Source organism: Tupaia chinensis, unplaced genomic scaffold (assembly GCF_000334495.1).
Source record: "Tupaia chinensis unplaced genomic scaffold, TupChi_1.0 Scaffold149851_1, whole genome shotgun sequence".
Classification (NCBI taxonomy): Eukaryota; Metazoa; Chordata; class Mammalia; order Scandentia; family Tupaiidae; genus Tupaia; species Tupaia belangeri.
This window is the reverse complement of record NW_006209696.1, coordinates 1,857,241-1,864,294: the sequence shown is the minus strand read 5'-3', so window position 1 is coordinate 1,864,294 and position 7,054 is coordinate 1,857,241. Positions and strand designations below refer to the sequence as shown.

Below are 7,054 nucleotides of genomic sequence, written 5' to 3'. Positions count from 1 at the left end.
CCGACGGCCCGTTTAGCAAAAATCGCTAAAAAAAAAAAAAAAGAAAAAGAAAAGAAAAGAAAAAGAAAATAAGTAGGTTTTATGACACCTGGAAATGACCAGTTAAGTGGTTGGGCCGAGAATCTCCAAAGCACTTCCCAAAGACAAACTTATATTAATAAAAGATCATGGTCACTGTTTGGTTTAATCTACCACAGTTTTCTGAATCCCAGCAAAACCATCACATCTGAGACGTATGCTCAGCAAATTGATTGATGAAATGCACCAAAACTGTGAATGCCTACAGTTGAAATTTGTCAACAGAAAGGGCCCAATTCCTCCCCTCGACAATTCCCAACTGCATGTCACACAACTAGTACTTCAAAAGTTGATTGAATGAATTAAGCTACGATGTTTTACCTCATCTGTTATATTCACCTGATATCTCACCAAACAACAATCTTTTCAAGCATCTCTAAAACTTTTTGCAGGGAAAATTCTTCCACAACCAGCAGGCTGCAGAAGACGCTTTCCAAGAGTTTGTTGAATCCCAAAACATGAATATTTATGTAACAGAAATAAGCAAACTTATTTCTCATTGGCAAAAATATGTTGATTGTGGAGTCTGCTGTAAGAGCTGAGATCTAGTGATTCCAGGGATAAGAGCACTGAAGATATTCTGCTGAGAAGTCACCCTATTAGAGCCCTCTGTCCTTTTCTCTCTGTTTCTGTCTTTTAGTTTAAAAAAATTTTTCTTTTTTCAAAATTTTTTAAGGTAATTTTTTCCTTGGATCTGAAATCCTCCTTTATCTTGGTAATAATCCCCTCCATTCCCCCGTCTCATCTAGGCAAACAGAAAGGGCAGGCCAGAAGTCTTAGTTCGCCATAAAAGCTGAGATCATGCCAAATGGTTTTCATTTAAAAAAAAATTAACAAATAAACAATTTTTTGTTTGTTTGCTATTTTCTCTCTTTTATCTTGTTTTCTTTCTCTGCTTTTTGTTGTTGTTGTTATTGTTTTTTTTGTTTTGTTTTGTTTCCTTTTTCTTTTACCTCATCACTTTGCTGCACACCCTCCACACACTGAGTGTTTAGACAGGTCTAAGTGAAAAGTGAAAAGTTGTCAAAATCCAAATACTATGTGGGTCCTCATATTCCTCAATTTCCACTGAATCTGCAACACAAAGGGAGAAAAATGAAACGCCGAGGAGTTCACAGACCACATTCTTTTGTTCGCCTCTAACCACTCAGTTTGATCTTATAGAAAGTAGGAAGAAACGAATACCCATCAGATGACTAGAAATCACCACAGAGGCACAAGAAATATGTGAAACAAAGAAAATACATCACCCCAAGGGAAAAGAATAACTCCTCTTCATCCACAGACAGTACAATGGAACTCACGGAAATGTCGGATAAAGAATTTAGAGTGTTCATAGTGACAAAAGCTAACAAAGATGAAAGAGAAGAGAAACAATGAACACCAGAAGAAAAAAGCTGATGAGTTCCAGGAGGTGAGGAAGTTTTTGCGAGAGCTGTAAGTGGAAATACACATCATAAAAAAGAATCAAATGAAACTGTTGGAGATGAAGGCTTTAATACAGGAAGTCAAAAACCTCCTTTGAAAGTATCAAAAGCAAACTAGACCATACAGAAAATCTAATTTCAGATGTAGAAGACAGAATCACTGGACTAGTAAAATCTACCACAGAGACTAAGAAAATAGCCCCCCAAAATGAGAATAATATATGAGAAATAATAGATACCATTGAACATCCAAACATCTGGATAATTGGTATCTAAGAAGGTGAAGAGACTAATAAGGGCATTGACAATCTATTCCATAAAATTTTGGAAGAAAACTTCCCAAACCTAGAGAGACATTCAAAGTTCCAGTCCCAAGAATTACAAAGGACCTCAAATAGGATCAACCCAAGAAGATCTTCAAGATACATTATAGCAAGAATGACCAAAACCACAGACAAAGACAAGATACTCAGACAAGCAAGAGAGAAATGTCAAGTTATCTACAAAGGATATCCCATCAGGCTAACAGCAGACCTCTCATTGGAAATGATATGAGCAAGGAAAGAATGGGAAAATATATTCAAAGTGTTAAGGGAAAAGCAATTTCAACCAAGAATACTGTAACCGGCAAGATTATCCTTCACATGTGGAGAAAAGACAAGAATATTCTCAGATACACAAAACCTCAAAGAATTTACCAATACCAAACCAGATCTCCAAGAAGTTCTGAAGGGAATACTATACCAAGAAAATTAAATATAGTCACACAGAAATAAGAGTTCAAAAACAGCTAAGAAAATGGCCAACTTAATCATAGGGACAAGTCTGATGTTGAATACTTTATCCCAGAATTTAATCAGGAAAATAGAACCACAACAGGAGATAGATTAAGTACATGAGACTGAACTGGTGAAACAGAATTTTATGACTTTTGACTAAAACATTACTGATCTTCTATGCTTTATTTTCCAATGTTAAGGAGTTTTGTCTTCTCTCAAGTTGTGGACAGGGCCATGCACCTACTATTCGAACAGAATCCTAACCTATTTTTCTAGCTTTAAGTATTAAGCAAAGCTCTCATAAAATTTTTTTGATTTTGATTTATTAAAGCTAAAATTGCCTCTCTTGAAATTAAAAAGCATATTTAAAAAAATATATTTAGTGACCACTATAAGCTATATAGCCTCAGCTATGTGCTACTTTATAGTATATTCATTCTACCCAGAGTTTCATGCCTAAAGACAACTTTTGTTCACAGATTTGTATATATTAGCTGAACTTACTGTTGCAAATATTTAGATTAATTAAGCTATTTTGTGAATCAATTCAATATGAGAAAGAATAAAGGAATGGAAAGCAACTGCAAATAGCAGAGACAGCGTGGGAGGAGGATGGGAAATAGCAGAGGGTAAAAAATAGGGGGAGAATACATATATACAAGAAAGGAGAAATGGAGAATTATTTGTTGATGATAACATGTATGATTAAGCCACTTTACAGTGTATTCTGTCTGGAAAAATCACATTTTGTATGCTGTGGTGATGTTCAGTGAAGTATGTAAAATAAGTAAATTAATTAAAAATATGTTGATTGTAATGATTTCTATATTGATTAATAAAGACATGTTCGACCTTGGTTATAATAATATAAAATTCACAGTCCAAAACTGCAGTTGCTTTTGCACCAACCTAATAATACACTACTATTGCTAATTGATAGGTGGCCTCACCATATCCTCTTTGCATTTTTAGTTGTTCCTTTACATAAAAGAACAGATAAAGAAAAATCATACAAGTATTTACTTGAAGTAATGCTTTATTTTTTAATGCATACTTTTGACTTTCCCAATTGGATCCTGATTAACAAGTTTGTTTTTTGAATGGGAATTTCCCCATCTTTATGTTCTAATATCCTTGACATTTATATGTATCACTATTTATTTATCTATTAAAAATTATCCATTGGGACTAGCAAATGGCATGGTAGTTAAGAAACTGGACTCCGGCATGATTTACTGTGGTTCTCGTTCTGGACTTGAGGACTTGCTTTCTCACTTTCCCTCCTTCTCTCTCTCTCTCATTCTCTGTCTCCTTCTCTCTGGTGAATGCACATGCCCTAAAGCAAATTTTAAAAATAATAATGATTAATAAATTTAAATAAATAATTATTTAGAAAATAATCTGTAATTTTAAATATGTTTATAAACATTACTTTTCTGCTTCTTCTAATTGTTTACTTTGTACGTTCTTGCATTAATTGCCCTTCTCTTCACTACCCCTTGGGACCAAAGGAGATCTGTGTGTGTTTTATCTCAAAAATTTTAATATATATATATATATATATATGTATATATTTATGTGTATATGTAAATTTCTTCACTTTATTCTAAAAAGTATATTCCCTAGTTTTTATATTTTCTTATAAACACAATTGCTTTGTTAAAGTAATGGTGAATACTAAGAAACATAACAGATGTTCATGTAATGAATGTATGTCCGTACATTATAGAAAAGCTCACTAAACTTTAAGTGTTATTTTATAATACCATTGTTTTATTTCAATAAAATATCTGTAAATACAACTGAGACATGGTTAAATTAGATTTGGAAATGAATTTTAAAAAAATTGTTCATATGTAGTGTAAGTACAAAATCTCTGTTAATGTTTTACCAAAAGAAAACGACAAACAATAACTTCTACATTTAGCCACAAACAGAATGTGAGTTATAAAAATCAACAAAGAAATGGATATAGAATTTATCTTGGTAAACAGCTTCTAATGGTCAAGGGTTAAAACTTTATCTTCAAGGGAAGGGGATCAAGGAGAAAAATAAATAAGTAAAACATTTAAGAGACTCAAAAATGGAAAATTATCTTTTGATGGTAATGTGAATGATAATATCTTTAACTGGGCTAATATATAGTGTATTCATGTGAGATGAATGGGAAAATTCAATTTATAAACTGTAACAATATGTAGTGATTGAATATGTAAAATAAATTTTTAAAATTGAATTAAATTAAAAAGAAAAGAATTCTTATTTTCACTAGAAATTCTCTTGTATCAGGAAAAAAACACTCAGGATAGAAGTTCAACAAGGTAATTTTTCAAATGACGCTGTCCAAGAAGAATGGAAAGCATAAGACAGGTTTGTTGCACAGCAGTCTGACCTCGAGATGGTTGATGTGTACATACCAGAGTGAATAAACAAAGAACACTGCTCATTCTCTCCTGAAAACAGGATCATATGACCACATTGGCTAGATCAAAAGCTCAACATATTCCCTAAACATGTCTCACAGTCCTATTCCTATCTCAGCAGCCGCAAAAATTTTGTTGCCCCTCTGGCACCTTCTTCCTTAATAAATTTAAGGAGAATCTACCAGTCGGCCGCATTCCTCTGAGATTGTGAGGCCCCTCTCCTCCCTGTTAAAGACCATTGCTTGTCTTGTGTGTTTTTTCTTGCTCATGTTTTCTAAGGTCCTACATTTGGATGTGTTGAACTCTGGTGTTTATCTATAACCTGAATATCCAAATCCTTCTGTCAGTTGTCAAAGGAGTCACCTGGGAGTCTAATAGAAAAGCACTTGAAAATAAAATTCTGTAGTAAATCTGCTGATTTGTAATTATTGCACAATATAAACTCGCTTATAGTCCAATATCATGTGCCATGTTTTATGTTTTCTAGATTAAATAGTTCATTAGAGATATCTAGGCCCATATGGGCATCATAATAGTTGTAGCTCATAAATGCCTCATGTAAAAGGCTAAGAAAACCCTCAAATGTGAAAATCTTATGATAGAAACAAGAGTTAAATCCAGAACAAATCTGTTACTATTTGAACAGAAATAATTTGCTCTTTATTCAGTACAAAGACTTATGAATGTGTAACTCCTAACCTTTTCCCCTGCTGTTTCCAGTATCCATTACATTTTTAATGCTTGTATGTCCACTTATCTTTCAGTTTCAACCATAAAGTGTGGACAGTCAGTATATGTTAAGTGGAGACATACACTGTCTCTCCTTCATAGTCTGACTTGCTTCACTCAGCAGTCCATCTTCCATATTCATATTCATCCACTTTCTATCAAATGCCAGTATTCTACATTGTTTTGTTTTTTGTTTATTGTTTTTTTTGTCTGAGCAGTATTTCATAGAGTATATGTGCCACACTAAAAAAGTGGACATTTGGGTTGGTTCCATGTATAATCAATTGTGAATAATGCTGCAATAAATATAGGTGTGCAAGCACTTTTCTGATTGAGCTTTATCCTTTCCTTTGAGTAGGTAGCCAGGGGTGGAAGTGCTGGATCACATGGTAGTTCTATTTATAGGTCTTTGAGGACCCTCCATATTGTTCACTGCAGTGGTTGGACTGATTTTCATTCCCAACAGCAGTGTAGGAGAGTTCCTCTTTCACCACAGCTCCACCTGCGCTTGACTTTTTTTTTTTTTTTTTTTTATCTTTGCCATTTCGACTGGGGTTAGGGAGTTTCCTTTTTTTTTTTTTTAATCTTTGCCATTCTGACTGGGGTTAGGTAGTATCTCATTGTGGTTTTGATCTGCATCTTCCTTATGCTGAGAAATATTGAGCATTTTTTATATGCACATGTTCTCCTTAGAGAATTGTTTATTCAGCTCATTTTCCCATCTTTTAATTGAGTTAACCATTTCTTGGGGAGGGAAGCTACTTGGTTTCCCTGTGTATCCTGGTTATCAGTCCCTTATCTGAGGCATAGTTTACAAAAATATTCTCTCATTCCAATGCACACTAGTCATTGTGTCTTTTTCTATGCAGAAACTTCTTAATCTGCACTAATCCCAGTTTGCCCAACACCTCACGTGAAGTTTATTTAAATACTTGCCACTATGGATGCCTCTCTGAATCCATGTTATTTTCTCACAAAACTTAGTGGTGAAAAATTCTTGTTCAATAATTTACACACAATATGTACATGCTAAGTTTTGGTGATCTTTACCGTAGAAAATAATTCTTCACATTCTCCACATTTTATTTCATGCTCACCTTTTGCTTATCCTTTATCTCTTTCTCCTCATCCTGTTTGGAAGGAGTCTCAGTGAGACATTCGGTAACCAGGCCTTTTTCTATCCTTCCACCCCTGCAGTGTACCTGATATCTACTAACTCCACCACCCTCAGATTTATGTCTTAATCCAGTTATGGCTGTCACGAAGCATAAAAATTACCAAAAGGAGTCTTCTGCTACCCCGATGAAATTTGAGTATAGAAGATAATAAAATAACCACAGACATAAAGTAAAATAGAAAAAATATGAAATAACTTATAGAAAAATAACAGAGAGATAGTTTATGTAGCCTACAAACACTCAAGAAGTTTAAAGGAGGCCCAACTGCAAATCTGTAATGATAAAGGTCATTTGGAGGATTTTAGGTACATATGCACACTCACCTGGCTTGTTTTTCTGATTCTGGGATTCCATGTAGGATCCAACTGCCTGAACCACAAGGCCACCAGCTGATCCAAAAATGAGCTTGATTCTACATGAGAGAAAACATGTGTAGAGAG

General features: G+C 34.1%; 1 pseudogene; it reads left to right on the top strand.

Moving 5' to 3' along the window:
* The window catches only part of LOC106734214 (histone-lysine N-methyltransferase SETMAR-like), a 50,789-nt pseudogene extending 50,169 nt beyond the window's left edge, over nt 1-620 (top strand).
* The last annotated feature ends 6,434 nt before the right edge of the window (nt 621-7,054 follow it).